Here is a 19308-nt window from a genome sequence, read left to right on the forward strand (position 1 = left end):
AAGAGTGGACACACGTCGAAAGAGTGGCGGACCCGACGAAAGAACGAACGAAAGTGTGTCGTCTGTCCTGGCACGTACTTCCTTTTCTATCTTCAGAGGGGGGCATAGTTGTTCGGGGTCCGAACGCTCAAGAACTTGAGAGCTCGCGGCGCGTAGCCCCATAGTGGGGGCAGCGACATAAGTACGAGACGGCCTTAAGAAAAGCCTTCATTCTGATAGCAGATCGCGATTCACGGAGTCGGTGAACTCGTTAAACGCGAACGTGTGTCGAACCAGCAACGGGGAATCCATCGAGGGGCGATATTCGTTTCGGGGGAATACGGTGGGCCCTGTTCGATGAGTCAAAAACGCGAAGGAGACACGTAACCCCGGTGGTGACCGTTCACGGGTGCAACAGGTGCTATTTCGATCGATCGTAACATCTAGAGACCCTGAAGACGCCTGTTCAGAGACATCTGTTCCGTGGATCCTTCGAAGAGACGACAAACGAGAGGTGAGTAGAGTGAACAAACTTCGCGAGGATATTAACACCCTCGATGTCACAAATGTGTGGGGAGATGGGAGGACTCGTTGAAAGCACAAGTGCTTTTTGTGTATATAGAAGACTGAGGTTTCGTTGTGAGAGGTTTTTGGAAGATGTTTCATGAAGGAGCAGATCAGGAATTTGTCACTTAAAGTATAGTCGATAGTGAGATATAGAGATTTCAGTAAAATAGTGGGATATCGATCCTTCACGCTTCTATAGCAATCGACATTGCAGTGGCCAGCAGGAGACCTAGGAATGAATCAACATATTTTTTCCTGATTCTTATTAATTTAAAGCTCAAGAGATGGTAAAAGAGCCAAAGTCGATCACTAGAAGTATGAACAACCTATAACTTCCTGTTTTACTGGAATCTATACTTGCGCTTATGTAACAGGCTTCTGAAGGGAAGTAGATACAAACACTTGCACCTGTAATTAACACATACCTACCTGAAAGTGCCTCCTAGACAGAAGACTAGAAAAAGGTTTTCAATAATCATCTATCACTAAATACAACAAAGAACGCACGAAAACTAACAAATAGCTCCACAAATAATCATCGGAAGCATTCTAGTAACTTCACGCGGAACAGTCTACTATCTCTCAGTAATGCTCCTTATCGGTACGTCAAACTCCCGTTTGATATTTAATTATTTATTAAAAGGTGCCTAGTTATGTGCAAAGCGCATTTCCTAATTTCAGCTAAAACAATGTATATTCGCGAATCATGGAGTTTAATCGAACCTGAAGCCACTGTAATTGTTTAACGACGCGATTTTACCACGATCCTTATCCGTTTCGTTAAGGTTTCCGCGATATTAGGAAGTTAATGCCGCGTTCGCACAACTCAATCTAAATTCCGCCGACGCTGGATGACGGGCGCCGCGTTGTTCCTCGCTGAGGGGACGTTATCTCGGGACTATTCCCAGGGACTTCAGCGGCGACTTCCTCGTTACCACAATGTTACGCAGTTATGCGAGTAGCCGCGACACGTTTGAGAACAAGAAGAGGGAGAGGAAGAAGATGACATGGGCCGCCGCGCCGAGGCCTTTCGAGTGGTTCGCGCGCGACGAGCTTTGCTTCCTTACGGGAGGCTCCTCTTCAAGGATCCCTCTCCTCTTTGTTTTCGAAAAAGTCTACGACGAGACTGTCGCATTAAGGACCTGGAGCTGAATTACCATAATCGCGCTTTGATAATCTCGAACGAGCATCGCGAACAAGTGCATCGCTCGCGATTGTGCGGCAAAGAATGGCCCGGGGATCGGAGAACGATCTCGAGCCTGCAAAAATGGCGGATCATGTAGGAAATACGCTGTTCGTAGGATCAAGAATGCTTTATTATGTTATGGTATTCGAGAAGTTTATGTATCCATAAATAACGAAAAGACTGAAGAAATTTACATTTACTCGTTGATGAGGAGATTAATTGTAAGTGGGTCGTTGAGAGCATGAAAGTAACTTTGATTGCGTGATATATGCTTGTGGAAGACAAAGTAACTTGTGTCAACGTCCTTTCAGAACCATGACCCTACTAATAATAAATATCTAATTATTTTTTGGATGGGCAGTTCATGCTTCGTTTTAAAAAAACTGGAGACTGAAATTTCGTCTGGGTTATCAACAACCCTGACTGTCTACGAAAGAGGATTTAAAATGGAACTTATTATATTTTCTCCCGATCCAAAAAATCTGCTTACACCAGATCCAAAGGTACTCTATGAGATATGAGGGATAAGTTCCCATTGCAGTTTTAATGTTTTTTCACATGTTGGTACTGTAACCAAACTGAAGCTCTTAAATCAAGCAATTGTATACATATACTATACTACTAGCCATTTCAAGCACGTATTGCAATGTTTCCAAATGCCTGCCAAGAAGAGGCGACATGTTCAAGATACATGAAACAGCAACAGAAGGTTCCCCCTTATTGCTTCAATGGAGATATATATCTTAAGAATAACCAGGATGACTCCTGTTGTAAGAAGAGTTTACAGTTACTGACATTTCGGGTGGCCCTGGTATTGCATTTTTGCCCTGGAAACCCAGTGATCTCGTTCCCTTAGATTGCATCTGACCCTTGTGCACGGGACATGGAATTTCGTGGGCGATTTTGAGCCGCTGATAAGCCTCGAATAACAGTTCTAAAATCGTGCACGATCTGGTAACACAAGTCACTGTACGCGTTTGCTGCATGCTTTGTGGGAAAAATTATTCTTAGAGTAAAGTCGGCTAACTCCGTCATAATTTTCTAACTCTGCTACTAACAATAAGTGATATTTGTCTGGGGAACGAAATGACTTTCTTAATTTACAAAATTAATTCAGCTCAGTAATTTTTTTATTGCAATGTAATCTACATAGAATATCAAGAGTATTTATTGCTTTTTTTTTACCTGAATTAGATTTAGCAACTTCGAGTTATAGACGAATAAAAGAGTATGCTGTAATCTACATAGAAGGTGTTTGACAATAGGCGTGAGAAATTTTAAAGGATGATTTTATATTCTACATGTCAAAATAGAACAACAATGAAGAATGACGAAATTGCATTTGAAGCTTCATTTTTAAGTCACTAGTTGTTGTAAGTTGCATATCAGCAATAGTATCATTAATTGTTGGAAAGAGCAAGTAGAATAAGTCTACAGTCAGACACAGCAAACCCAGTAGAATAGGTTTCCACTGGACACAGCAAGGTCAGTAGAACAAGTCCCAAGTCAGACACAAGGAAGTTAGTAAAATAAGGTCCAAGTCTTACACAAAAAAATCAGTAGAATAAACCTGGGGTCAGACACAGAAAAGCCAGTAGAATGAAAATACATAAAATTCAGTAGAATAAACCCGAGTCAGACACATTTCAAGCATATTTTAGGTATCTCATCGACAATTAATAACTCTAAAAGAAAGCCCCAAAAGCAATTTCATCATTCTTCATTTTCGTTTTATTTTGTACACGTAAAATCATCCCTTAAAATTTCTAACGCCTCTTGTCGAACATCCTGTACATAACGGACCAATCCAAGGTTACCCTAGGTGAAGATTGTGAGGTTTAAAAATTGGTTGAAATCTCGAAAAAGGTCGTTCGAAGTATTGGCGGCTAATCCAAGGATTGTGGTGGATAGAAGGCTTAATCTCGATCTTAACGATTCAGTGGATTAGAGGCAAGAATATTCTTCGCGCGTTTTATCGAATCTTCCATGGCAAGGACGTTCATACGAGCAGCACTTTTGTCTTCTTGCTCACTTTGTACCACTTGTACGTCACGGAAAGTGCTTTCCACTATAATCATTAATGACGTTGTCTGTACCTATCCTGCGTTAGCGAAACCAGTTCGACGTGGCTTCGGATAAGGACTGAATCGACGAATGTCTACCATCGATAATCGAACGAGATTACCATTACGAGAATGGAGGAAGGTTTCATAATTAAGATGGCGAAATTGCTAGGCGTTCGAATACTTTGTACGAGTGGTCAGCTAGGATTGCATAGAACGTCTAGTAAATAGAAACAAGACTAGGAAGATCAAGACGCGTTGTTACATCCATTTTACGCGTGCTACATGGATTGGGACTAAAAACAAACTATAATTTTCACAACTGTACAGTGCGTGTTATCTCTGCAACGATTCGGTCTGGAACGCGCCACGCGAGTGCCAATCTTCCGTGACCATTTCTATATACTTTTAATGAAGTGGTGGCCGTCGATCCATTTGTATGCAAATGCAGATATACCGCTGCAAACACGGAAATATTAAAAGCGCGGCTTTTAGAAAACGCTTTGCATCAGCTGGAAACTGTTTCTTATCAAATATTAATTCAGCGATATTAAGTGGTTAGTGATTCCTTATTTTTCTTGGCGACTCCTGAGATAACCCATGAAATTATTTCCTGATCGAGAAATGCGTTACGATGGGGGATGAATAGTCTTCCTATTAAGTTGGAATTCTGTTATGACGATGGTTTCTGAGGGTTTCCAAAACTGTGGTATAACTTGAAAAACAGGAAACATTATTATGTATAGTATGATTAGAGCCTGTGATAAAAAGATAGCATACGCTATCACTTTAGTCTTTTTACGATTTATATCAATCTTGATGCTCAAACATTTATCGTGTAGTATCTCTCCACTCTATTACTATAAAAGATAGAAAGAAAATATTCTGCCATTTAATAACTGTCATTCAAGTATACAGAAAAATAATAAACAATCGTAGCCACAAAAATATAATATTATTCAAAAATTATAATAAATATGTACCAAACACAGTTTTTAATATTCTATACTTTTCCCTTGCTCTATAAAACTGCCATCATATTTTAGTACCCACAAACTGAAGATACCAAAAACGTATTATTTCAATGATTATTTTTTCAGCAAATTTTTTCAGTAGAACTCTAAATGTTTCCTGAATTTCAAATACATTCAAGCAACCTATGCAACAAGACATGCCTCTTAAGGTGGGTCTTCACCAAACCTCAATTAAACCTAGAAATCTGTTGGTCCATCTGTTCGAATACTGTTCTTGGTCTTCGCGAAAAAATTGAATAAGGGGAATAAAAACTTAGCAAACTGTCTGCAAACATTGTTTACGAACAGCGATCGCAAACTCTTTGCTGCTGTAGACCCAGCTTACAAGGTTTGCATGTATGAACACTTTCACTACTTAATGTGAACAGATACTGTTTTACAGCTATATCTAATCCTGGAAGCTAAGGAGAATAATTCTATATCTAAGGTCTGGTGTGAACCTGGCATTAGAGGCTCGTTTTACCAGTAGCTTTTGTTCATGTGAGTACGCACAGCATTTGAACTGCACTGATGAGCGATGGTAACACAATGGTCTCACGATGGTCTGTTCTCTGGAACAGATGGTTATCTTACACGCTAATAAGTGGTCATATAATAATCTGTCGGCTAATTGAAATGTAAAGAACGACTACCGCGGTCACCGCTTGTTTTGGCCAAACGCCAATTTACGAACTCGTTTCACCGTTTCGTGAGGTTCCACAGCCGTTGTGACGCAAAATTTGACCGCCTTCCTGTTCCTCCGGACTCCGCGCCGAAATTATGGGACGTTGTCGACGAAAGACGAGGAAGACCGTCTGGGCCCTCCTACGTACAAACGATTTGTCCGTTTTAAGAGAAACGGTTTGGATCGCATTCAAGACGACAGTATAACGGTCCTATTTGCATTCAACCACACCAGGATTAATGACTAATTGAAAATCCGTGTAAACTGTGGATTAGCCGCGGCTTTTATAGCTCACGAACTGGCTACTGACTTTTGGAGATTCTTTAGAAATTGGAGACTAGAAGATAAGGTTCGATAGGGAAACAGGACTGGGACTAGTTTTATTCTTGTGATTAGAAATTCAGATACTGTACTGTGAGGTTTAGTCGTGTTGGAACAGAAACAGTCGGTTTGGTTTGTAGGAACATGGTGGGTCTACAGTATTTATACTAATTTAATTTTTTATATTTTGTGTTTTCATATTCACAATTTTTTATTAGTTTATATTTTTTCAATATTGTTACATGCTTGGGTCTTTTTATCTACGGTGGATGTGTACCATGTAAAAAAGGTCGAGCAAAATTGATTTGTATGCTGTAGCTTGTGGCTTACAGCTTATTAAACAAGACCCCAGGTATAGATCATTTTCCAGAGTGGAATTGTACAAAAATTAATAAACAGAAGAATGGTGTATATTCTACAAATTACTGTAAACCATTTCTCCCAGTGGAATCCTAGTAATCTTATCATGCACTGCAATGCTAACATAGCGGCTCAGAGTTAATATTGTACGCTATTTAACAATAATTGAATCGTTTCTGATCGTAAATACTGATAGTGAGCAAACTAAGCACTCCATTTCCTCTAAGGACAATGAGGTCGATTGGCTCTAAAAGGATCGTGCAATTTGCCGATCGCAGGATTCGTAAAAGGCTCGAATCGCTGATTCATTCGTCAGCTCTTCGTCATAGTGCTCGAAGGCAAGGCTGCAGGCACCGTCGTCTGATGTCTTAATTTTTATCTCGGCGTGGAATCAGAAATGGAAGAAAGAGATGGAAACCAGTAAATAACTGGAAATTGCCGTTTGTCCAAAGAGAAATTATGATCGAAGTAATTAAGAAAGAAATGGCACGCAAGCGTGGCTGGTTGGGTCATGAAGTTCGATCGGCAAAACGAAAGACACAGTTATGTAAGATTATTCGATGCGATTTGAACAGCTCCTACGCGGCGATCACGATCTTTATCACCGCTACTAATTGGTATTCCGATACCGACCGAGCCTGCGAACGTTATTCGAGCAGCTAGTATGGCATGAGAAAATCGCGAAGAATTTGTCTGGTTGACTAGGCTATCGACACCTACTGAGCATACCATATTTCTAAGCAAGTAAGCGACTGTTATTTTTATGTCGAAATACCGGTATACGATGTGTCTTCATGCTGAAACATGGTAGCCATTTGTAACGAGCTCTTTTATAGGCTAAGGATTCTATCACTGCTTAATATATGTGTAAATGTTATTTGAACAAATTGACTGCCTCGCTATATTCATTTAAAACTTTATTAAGCACACTGTTAGTGATTCCAGGTTTGCAGAAGCTATTCTGAATTCATTTTCATATATATTCTACAGTATATAGTATTCCTTTTATAATAATAATAGTAACTATCGTTATACCTCCTTATTAGTACCATTCGTAATTTTGTAATTTTATTTTACTGATAGTTATGTAGAAATAGCCACCCGTATACATGAAGTTAAAGAAATATGGCAACCTTCACTCCTTACAGTGACTCTAGGTGGACAATTGTATACTTTCTTTTCACAAAATTACAATCATTCAAATACCGACAATTTTTTGGTCAAAATTTAGTGATCCTTTAACTTTATTGGGCAAGTGAATTTAATGTAAAATTTTAGTAAATTGCTATTATAACACGATTATCATGTATTCGCATAAATTGAGCTCCACGATACCATCACTGTTATTCTCAAACGTTACGTCCACCTCCCAATTCTCAAACCCCGAAATAGTGATCGTACAGTTGCATCGTCAGTGGCACAAAATTCGAAAACTGTGTCACTATGTGAAGACCTAACCCACTGATACAGAATCGTTTCGCTCTCGCCATGCACTCACGAAAATACAGAAAATTCGAAAGCGGTTGGCCCGTCTTAATTCGACGCGAAACAGCTAGAGGAGGGAGAGCAAAAGCTCTTTTGTATTTGCGAAGTCGAGCGTTCGTGAGGTGGTTGGCAATGGGTGGTCGCGTAGAGGACAATTTTTGCACGCCTGGAGCTTAACAACATATCCGACCGGTTTAAAGAGATTTCACTTCCGCGGTGATTCTGAATACAAATCGTAGCACCCTCGAAGTGAATGGCCGATCTCCCTCGTCAGGAAGAAAGGACGAGTGCACACTCGGCAGGGGAACGTTTCGCGATTTGTGAATTACTCGGTGCAGTCTTTGGAAAACGAGAACACGCGAGAAACAATAGACACTGGGATCGTTAGAAAGAAACCTCGTTGACGTGAACTGTCGATGACGTTCTATTTACGGACTTCTATTTAGGGAGATATAACCTTTTAGTAGAGTAATAGTCATCGTTATAAATAAATATAATTGCTGTATTTAAAAATACTATTTTTCTAGAGTATCTAGAGATGTCTCAGAATAGATAAGTGTTTTAAATACACTGCGAATTTTTATGTAATTTTATACTTTTATAAACACAGTTAAATAAATGGAATTTAAATAAAAATTTGCTTTATCTTTCAAATATTATAATTTGTACTCTATTTTTCATATTTTCTATATTTTTGAATATCCAATGCATTCTGTAACTTTTGCACAGTTCAGATTTTCATAAATGCATAAAAATCTAGTCTAGCTATAAATACAAGATAAAATATATTGAAATTGATATTTCAATTTTAAACTTCCTTTTCTTAGAAACAATGTAAGTTGAAATCTACTTCAGAGAATTTTTACTTTAGCATTAGACTGACAATTATTGATCATCAACCAGAACATTACGCATAGTCTGAGGATCAGTTGATTCTTGGGTGTCTTCTAGTAGAAGTGTTCTGCTTTACTGATTCTTCAAGTAGTTATTCTGCTGCGTGATATCCCGTTGTGGCAAAAGAGCGTAAGTAGTTATTCTGCATCGTATCGTGTTAGTAACAATAACACTGCATGTTTCAAAATTGCTTAAGCATTGTGTGGAATATAATGGTAAAGGTAAAGGATGAAACATGTACATGTGCACATATAATAAGAATGAAGTACCACATTAGGCTTTAGGTGTCGATCGTTTACATAATGAAACGGAAAGAAGCTATGAAACATGGTCATTACGAAGTAAGCTATAATAAAACATTTATTGAGATTATGAAATTTAATACTGTTACGTTTGTCTTGTAACTCTGCTAGAAAAGAGAGAAAATTTCTGACCCTCATTTTCCCGTCGACTTTTTCATCTTTCGTTAGGAACGAGCACAGAAACTTTTATAGGGCACGAATTCAAGTAATTTGACTGATCTGAATCAGACAATACTGAAGTTATTTATTTCCATGAAATCGACTTAATCGCTTCGTTGAGCACGATACCTTTTCTCCGACGATTTACCTCGACAATATCTCATTAAACGATTCATTTATCAGGCCTTTTTGTTATCTTCTATCATCGTTAGAAACTGGCCCTGTTCACTAATCTACCGAGAATTCCAGGCATTAAAAGCTAGTGGTCTCCTTTTAAACGGTGATTTCCACAAATTTCATAGCGACACGAAGAGGCGCGTTGCTACTTTCACCGTAAAGAATAATGAAACACTTCGACAACCAGCATAGGAAAGCGTTACATGAGAGGATCAAGGACTTCTTGATCCGAATTTCACGCATTAAGGTCATAGCGGTATCGAACAAGCTTTCTGAGTTCAAAAAACGAGCTGAACTAACGAAAAGGTTTCTAACACCCATTCACTCGATTTCGGTTGAAACCAATACGAAGATGGGCAGCTTAAGAGTTTAACTTTCAATTAGGCAACGCTTAGTTGACCTTGATGTTTGACCGACAAACTCCAATAGAACGGATCAATGACTCCAGAAAATAAATATCTATAAGCAGTCTTTGAAATATAATATTAGGTTGCAGCATGTGAAATGTATTTTTTAAATTTAAAGTACGTAATACGATTATCAATTTTTATGAAACACAATATCGACAGAATCGATAACAAATGTGATTTTTAAATCCTTAATATTCAAATATTAGAATAATAATATTTCAAATGATTGATCTCGATATTTGATTTACGAATTTAAATATAACAAATCATTGACTCCAAAAATCGAATTAGGCAACATCGTATTGATGCAAACGATCTAAGTAACCAATTCCAATTTCGTAGTTGGTATATTTGTGATCTTCGTCGCCTTTCTGTCTTTCAATCCACGTAAAGACCCATTGTCGTCATTCAGTCTAGAATTCACACGCAAAACGTCCATGAAGAAACGCGGAGATTCCGACTGTTCTTTCGCTTAAGCCAGGAAAGTAGAATAATTCTCTTCACGTATAAGAATCCGTGAAAGAATCTAAAATCCGCTGAAGTCTCGAAGGAGGTTAATTCGGTTTTTATTCGCTGGATTGGGATCGAATTCTTCTTCGTGTTATTAAGTCTGGAAATAGGTACTTTATAGCACGCTGAGGATGCCAGCTCTTCCAGTACCGATTCTTCACGGTGTGAAAAGAAACCAGTAGTTTGTATTTATTTCACAGTATACTACTAATTAGTAGATACAACGTGATAAGAGGATCAGTTGGGCAAAAAGTTGATCGCTCGTTGAGACGAAAATTAGATCAGGATCCAGGAATCTGGAATTCTACCTTTAAAGTGTAACCAACGACAGGATGAGGCGATTGTATGATGTTGGAACACCTTGACTCATATGATTGGGATCTCGCGAGAACCAGCTGCAAGTCAGTCTGGCCTTCGTGACTACCGGTGCAATTATGAGAAAGTCTAGCGAACTCGCTTGTTAGAAGAGCCACGTGCGACCTTCAGTGGCGCTCAAATTGCTGATAGTTTAATTAGTGCTTTCGTAGGCTGACAAACTTGCTGACGTATAAGCTTTGACTCCTACCGCCTTCCTTTCGCAGCTCCTTTCATCTTATATGCTACTGTCGTGGTAAGAATTTGCGAGTTAAAATTAGGAGCTTATAGCATGTAAGAAACTTATTTGTAAGACCAGTTTTCGCAATAGTAATTCAATCTTTTTCTTCTCATAAGTTAGGCTCAGGTAAAAATAGAAAAATATGAAGTCTGTTAGTTAAGGTGTTAAGTGCACCAAAACACTCAATGATATTGTATGCCTAGCTCGTTTCATTCTAGCCACGTAACTAGGAACACGTGAAAACGTTTAGAATTGCTTGTACATGGTTTCTTTCTGTATGCAACTGACTCGATCGATGATGCATTTATAGTTATGTGGGCAGAATAAAATGGTTGTACATGTCTGTAATCTTTTGTTATAACCAGACCTCATATTTACCTGGACAATGAATGAATTAGACTGTGAAGAAAAATTGTATTAGTTATAATGTCTGGATATACAATATTTACGCTACATTATAGTAGCCAGTAGCGTAAAATTATCTAACGAAAGATACATGAGTGAGCAGAGTCGGGAACAAACAACACTTGTTTTTTTCTTTTCCTCTACGTAACCACGACGTAAATTAAGCACGATCCAGTAATCAAAGCTGCTGCAGATATCAAAAACGCGCCTTTACATTGTTTTTCTAAAACACTAATTTTAATCAATTTTAATAAGTGGGTACTTCTAAATCCAAATTAAATCTAATACTCAAGACTTAAATTTAGTAGGTTGTTAGACTCCTTTCCATTTGTACTTGAGTCTATCGCTAATCTAAACACCTCACAGATGAATGAAAAAGTATCTTATATCTTATGTTTTATACTGAGCTGGTAGTAACTATAGATAAAATGCAGCTATTAATTTCTTTCTCTGAGTGGCAAGCATTTTGAACACTTAATAAAATAAATTTCAATCGTAAGTAATGCTTATTTTTTGATATCTTTCCAGCTTCTCTTAAGCGACTCTTGAGTAATTTTTTGTTCCGTGCTACAACTTTCTAACTATGCAGAATAAAAGGAAAGGTTTAAAGCAAATGTTATTACCTTGGATAAAAGCTGAACCGATCATGGAAAATTAATATGCATCACTTAAATTGAAAAAAAAAAAAAATTGTAATCGATATCTGCAAGGATTCCAGCAGTAAACTTGTAGCGCTTTATCTGAGACACCCTATAGATATCAATTATCAATCATAGACAGCTGTCTCCAGAATATCATTAGCAATAAAATGTGTGTACCGCAATGTGTAAGAAGGAAAGCATCAAACAGTACCCTGTCAGTATTTATCGAAATCTGATTTACCGTAATTATTTACCGTTAGACGTCCATTTTCTAATTAACAAGTGAGCTTCGCGTATTGCGTGAAAAACCATATTAGGTGGAAAATGAAGCCGAAACAGGAGTGTAATGATCGCCGTACGGAAAACAGATCTGCGCAGCGTGTAATGGAGTTTTATGGATTCTCTCGGAAGATCGTTAAAGCTGAAATATCGTTGTTGCCTTTCGTGTCCAAGGAGAACGCGAAGCTTCGCGTATAAAGCGGTTTCCGCGTCCATTTCATTCGGTAATGAGCCCTGAGTCACGTAGCGAGTGTCAGGAACGAGCGAGATCACTGTGCGCTTTCCACCGGACGTATATACCATCTGCGCCTGTCGAAATCGTGGAAAAAATGGCCTGATTTCCGCTTCAAAAACTAGTAGTTACGATTAACGTCTAATTATTCAACTCAACGATGCGATAGGATCTCCGTTGTCTTATTGCTAAAGACAGGATCAGCTTCAGCCTCTTCTTGCAGTTGAGGCTGCTGTTGCAGTCGCAATTCCTAAGGAATTTCTAAGTATTAAGCTCCTCACGTTGAGGCTGACACTTTGTATGGGCATGGAATTCAACTAAAAATGAAAATATGCAGCGTATGTACAAGTACATACAAGGGCTTGCAAAACTGTCAGGTCACAACATTTCTTTTTAATATGTTTGGATTGTGAAATTGTAGATGTGTTCTTTTAATGTATAAATTGCTCTTGCAGTTGCAGTTTCTAAGGAATTTCTAAGTATTAAGCTTCTCACGTTCAGACTGATGCTTTGTATGGGCATGGAATTCAACTAAAAATGAAGATGTACAGTGTACAAGTATATAAAGTGGCTTGCAAAAGTTTTGATGCATAAATAGTAGTAGATATTAAAGCATTATAGTTTGAGAATAATTAATTTTAACAACAGTGTGGCAGAAAGCATCGATGGACAAAAATATTGGTACAGCATGCATTCCATGTTCGAGCAGTTACTCCCTCAGTGGAAACTGAGGTTGCCGTATTAAACACTGAATGTTATAAAACTGTATTAGAAGGGAAGTTGTTGCCTTATGTATCGAGAAAAATATATCACTTAATTGAATTTTTTCCCATAAAAGTAACGAGAACCAATCTGAAAAAGTGTTATAATGGGAAAGGTGGTTAGATACAGGAAATAAAACCCATAAAAGAATACAGAATAGTAATTTTTACAACTAATTACTGTTCTGAAGACATATATAAAGACCCTCTGAGGATCTTATTTATAGTATAAGATCTCTAATACTCGTAGAAAATAAATTTAACTCCTCGCCAATTAACTTTCATCGAGCTCATTAGGGAAAAACAATCGAACAGAGTTTTGTTCTACCTCGAAATAAAACTAATACAAGATTTATCGAGCGGAACTTCATTATTGATCGCAAAAATCGGTCGTCAAGGAAATTCCAACACGTTTCATTAAACGTAATTATAGACAGCTATTGAACACAGAAGTATTCAAGTAACAGACGAGGTACCATAGAGCTAACGGAAAAGAATCCTAACGACACGTGACGAAAGTACAGTCCAAACGCCTCATTGAACAATTCTTGTGTTCAAGTGTTCTCTTCATGCCGCGACTCTCGATTCTCGTCTCGTCCCTTCAGTCACGAGGAGACGCATTGTGCGCTCCCTGACGAACTTGTCCGCAGAAAAAGACGCGCGTATAGGCAGCAGCATTTTATTTCGGCAAAATAACGGTGTACTACGCGTCTCGCTTCACGCTGGCGCCAAAAAACGAAGAGAAAAACATAAGCAAATGCCAAAAGGGAAGACTGGAAGGATGACGAGGGATGCCACATAAGGAGAAACGAATTTTTGAAATATAATCTATCGTACGATCGACGAAAATTCTTTGCATGACTGGCGTATTTTAGGATTTAAGTTCTATTGTAGAGAAACATGATAGAAATTCTATGAAAGGTATTGACGATGGATATGTCAAGTTTGCTTTCGGTTCTGACGAAGAAGAATCTGTACAAGTTAGAAACATGCCTCAGCCTTTGGTTGCTGCTTGTCAGAAATGAATATTTATTCATGCATACTTTTTTTTACAGTTTCGCATTGACTATTATACTATAACATGTACATAATATTAAAAAATTGAGATTTTCTCAATAATACCAAGTTCATAGCTTCACCAAAAGACAAAGTTACGAGTCAAATTTTTTTTTGATAGAACAAATGTCAATTGATTTTTTGAATTGAGTTTAATTTTGAAATTGAATCCTCTTTTCCTTGCAAAGCCTCAAATATTCCGATTTCGTGTAATCAAAATTTGAAAATTGAGATTGAACTGGAAACAAAGATATACGTGTGTTCGACAACAGGTGTCAGAAATCTTAAGAAGTGATCCTACATGACAAAATAAGATAAAATTCAAGGATGATAAAAATGCGTTTGTAGTCTTATTTCAGAGTTATTAATTCTTGCGAAAACGCTTCAAAAGTGTCTGATCTAAGACTTATTCTACTGTCGACGTGCACTAGTCAGGTCAGACATCACCAAATCAGTAGAATAAGCCCTAAATCGGACCCAGAAAAATTAGTAAAATAAGACCCAAGTTAAACACAGTGAAGTCAGTAGAATAAGTCCCAAGTCAGACACAATTTTAAGTGTTCTCTTAATTCTGGAACGAGGCCTGAAACACATCAGTATCATTCTTCATTTTCGTTTCATTTTAGCGTGAAGACTCACGCTTTAAAATTTCTGATATTTGTTGTTGAACATCCTCTACAGTAATCACAAGTGTCTCCGAAGCAGTTCGAACCAAACTGGTTCAAAAAAGGAGGTATCACGCAAAATAACTTATGTAAATTTTATAGATACGTGCACAATGAATATACTTAAACGCGCTCGCGCGAAAGCTTCAACTTGTCAACGTCTACCAGCAGAAGGCAAGCAAAAGGACTCCAGTCGCTGATAACACAGGTCTCTGCTACTCGACTACCAGATCGTCAGGTGAAAAGGTAGTCGGCTTACCTTACTGACAGTAGTCTGATCGCGCAAAAGGAACGCGACGCCAATAATAACGAGGTATCGCGTGACAATCATCAAGCATTTAATAGTATTGTTGATAGACCTCAATTATCCCTTAAATTGCCTGATAACGAGGCCAATTACGCCTATGAAAATATAAATATCGTCGAGGGATCTCACAGTAGCCAGCTCGCGCAAATTAAAATAAAACTTTAATAACTTCGCGGGATCTACGCGTGCAAAATGAATGTCAGTCATTTTACGTGGGTCATCATAAGAACAACAAAAGTGTGCACTTCAATTAGACGATTTCCAGGTTACATCAATCATGGACTAATACATTGTAGTTGACCTACCCTTGTTAAGAGTCGATGGAAAGCATGATGAAGGATCCCCTGATTAACTCTGGTTACCAAAGTGCTATCAATTCACGCTATCAACAGCATCAAGAAGCGATCCCTTTCCGGTATCACCCCTTGATTACGGGCTAGTTATCGATCAAGATGCTGTCGTCCTTTCGTCACGATCAGAAGCACCAACCGACGTGCACGCTGGTCCACGCGACGCCGTTTCAATGCACATTTGCATACAGAAATAGAGAAACGAGAAGCGTTACTGGATTGCAGACTGTGCAATCAACAATTAGATATAATTATCAAAGGCTACGTTAATAAACGATAAACTGTTCTGAGGCTGTATGGTAAATACTCGACCAGTGTTAACTCACACTTATGTTCTCTCCATTTACATACGATGTCAGTGAAATTTCTTTAACTAATTAAATTGGCATTCATAAAGCGCAATTTTTGTGGTGTCACTCTTTGTTGGGTATTCGTAGGAAAAATGCGAAGTTAAAAATTGTAAGGGGTTATTGTTTGTATGGTAAAATTAGACGAAAATTAAGAATGATAATATTGCGTTCGAGGGTTTATTTCAGAGGTAGTAATTGCTCTAAAAGTGTTTGAAGTTTCTGTGAAATGTGTCTGACTTGGGACTTATTCTACTGCTGGTAGAGTAGCTTGGTCAGCCAGAGCGATGTCAGTAGAATAAGTCAACGGAATAACCAGTCAGACACATTTCAGGTATATTTTTAAAAATTGTATTTACTTATTCATTCTTTTTTAAACACATCTTCTACATCTAAAACTGACGGGGCTATAGCAGATTCATATTATCGACTAAAGGCATTATTGAGGATACGGAATCAGTTGAAGTGAGAAACTAGCATTATTCTGTTTACGAGTGTTTTCATCGTATAGATTATGTCTTCCTCAATATTATGGAATTATATCTTCCAATATCATAAAATATTCAGCAAATAATGAAAAATAAGTGTAATGAACGTATTTCGCTTATTTTATGCAAGATGAGCCTAAGATGACCACAGTTAAAACTACTTCTACTAATTCGTGTTATAGCAGTGAAAACATTAGAAAGAAATATTGAATTCTTAAACATCTCAGAAAGCTTCTAAACAACCTCACTATACATATTATAAAAAATACTTAATTACACAAAGATTGCAGCCATTTTTCTCGAACTTCAATTTTATCACTGAGGTCCCTCTTGCATTCAACAAAACAATTACTAATTCGGAAACGACGCTCAAATACAATTTCGTCATATTTCCGTATGTAGGATCACCCCTAAAAATTTCTGACCCCTCTCGCCAAGCACCCTACATAAATTCTGTCTCAACTAACGGACCTACAGACTACAGACAATCCCTGCATGGACTTACATCGATTATTCTAGAACCACTTATAACATAACTTCAGGGTCCATATTACTGTATTACGAAATCCCGTCTTTCCTCTTCCAACTGCATCGTTTTCTGTCCCTCCCAAGCCCGACCTTCTGCAAGGTCTTCGAGCAGAAGTTCTCGGTAGGAATGCGTGACTCGACGATTTTATAACCCGCTTTCAATTACTATTCCTGGTGCTCTTGTTTCTCTCGGTTCGCGCCCGTAGCGCGCGACCGCCTCGCGGTAGAAGAAAACTTGACGCGCGGAATGCTCGCGCGCGCACCGTCTAAACGCCGCCAGAGTTTGTCCCTTGTCCCTTTCTTCTGCCCCCTTCGCGTCCCCCCCGCCTTTCGCGACATCCACCTTCTTTTTCCCCCTTTTTCGCTTATGCTGCCACGAGGACGTGATTTATTCGACGTCGGCCGTCGCAGAATAGCCGAGCGAGTCGCGGCAGAAGAGGAAGAGGGCCCCGATAGCGGCCCAGCCGAGTCCTCCCGAGAAAACGAGTTATCCTTAAGGACGTCCAGAGGGGCCCCGATGAGCCGACAATTTGTTTTGGCTCGTTTGCCGATGATACGCTCGAGACCGTCCTGCCAAGACGTTTACATGCACGATCTGGCCGCGGGTTATTTATCCCACGGAATAAAGGAGGAACGGGGCTTAATTAGAAAATAATGTCTTCTTACATGGGAACGGATTATAAGTTCATGCGAGGTTTACGGCCGCCGCCGTGGAAAAAGGGAACGACACGTCGGGGGGCATTGCGAACGCGACGACGCCTATTTCGTAGCGCGACCTGAATCATTAGTTCCCTTTCCGTTGCTAATAACTTAATCTGCCTCCCGGCCCTCCGAAGGATCGCGCGCTGTAAATACTCGTAAACCCGGATTACCTGAGCTTCGTTTCGCTACCCTGTGAATAGTCGCGTAATCTACCGATATGTTCCAGTAATTCGAATAACTCCGACGATTAAGATTGCCCGCCTAAAGTAAATTATGCCGATGACTTCGGGCACGCATCAGCCGCGTATTTCATACGATAAAGCGATAGAGAAGGTCATCTATGGAATAAGTACTGACAAGTAGGCGTGGGAAGGGAATTTATAACCGAGGACTATTTGGATTGGAAATTGGCTAAGTTTGTGATCAGTGTTGCGATATACAGTGATGGCGGATTAATGGTTTCTAGGTCGGGGCCATATCTGGACCATTATGAATGGTGGTCCTTGTTCTAGAAATACTCGAATGTTTTTTTCTCGGGCTCGCTTTCGTCGGAGCGGGTGTGAAGAGTAGAAGAAGAGTGAGAAATACTGAGTGCAAGTAATTTTGAGGGGCATGGATACCTCAGAGGGGGTACCGAGGTCATTGAGGCTACTTGGTTTGTCTAGTCACTCGGGGGTGCTAGTTTCAAGAATTAGTGGGTATAGAAATAAATCATAAACTCGGGAGAATTCTGGACTGATGCGCCAGCACCACTGTACAGTGGTTCCAGGTTAGCTGACCGAAATTTCCCCGCGATAGTTGTTCGTCGCTGTAGCGTACACGACCAGGTAGGTGGTTGTCGAGCGAGCGCGCACGGCTGTTAGCTATTTGGCCCTCGAATTTGAAAAGACAAGGTCTTGGGCTATAAAGTGGTTGCAGCTGTGTGCAATCGTTGTCTTTGAGTTTTAGGGAAATTTCGTTTTAGGGATTTGGAAGGTTTCACTCTGGTTTTTGCGACATGCTCTTTCGCGGGGAGACAATGACTGCGGACTAGAGTGGGCATTCACTTTCTAACTTCCACTGAGAGAACATCTCATACGTTACCCTTAATGCAAGGGTAAGTTCGTGGTGATTTCATGCCGACAAAGATTTCATTGGAATCCGTCTTGTATATATGTGTAAATAAACTGTAGCGTTAAATAGTGTGTAATGTTTATTATTCTCTGCGTGTACACCTCAGTCGCTATCTCGAACACTTTTTGGAAGTGACTTCGCTAGATGTCTTCAGCGTGACCTCTCTGAACGAGACCCTTTACTCATGTCCTACATCGATATTTCATTTGCATCCATTTTTTATTACTCTACCTATTTATCCATTCGGGGATGAACGACTTGGAGGAAGAAAACACTCGGGAATTTCTAGAAGTAGACTTTTCCAGATAGTTGGCCAGATCTGGTCCGAGATGACGTCACTAGAAGACATTTTGTACCGGCATATGGCAATACTGTTTATGATCCATCTTCTTGTGGAACCACTGAAGCGATTTCAATTAAATTTTTGACTGAGTAGACTACTAATAACAGTAGATTCATTAAATATTCGGTTTTCTTGAATCTTTGAATACTTATTTAAAATTGCACGTGCTGCTGGAACAGTTCATATTGAAGATCTTTAATGGCTTCATTTTAGTGTGCTACGAGTTAACTCCACAATTTAACTAATCTAAAAACATTTAACCATATATTACATTGTACTAAAAATATTATAACCCCTCTGTTAAAATTTTAAAGGTAAAATAATTTCAAGACTTTATATGTATTTCTTCTGTTACATTTCGTATAGAGCACATTTTAATAGTTTA

Source organism: Calliopsis andreniformis, chromosome 5, assembly GCF_051401765.1.
Source record: "Calliopsis andreniformis isolate RMS-2024a chromosome 5, iyCalAndr_principal, whole genome shotgun sequence".
NCBI classification, from domain to species: Eukaryota; Metazoa; Arthropoda; class Insecta; order Hymenoptera; family Andrenidae; genus Calliopsis; species Calliopsis andreniformis.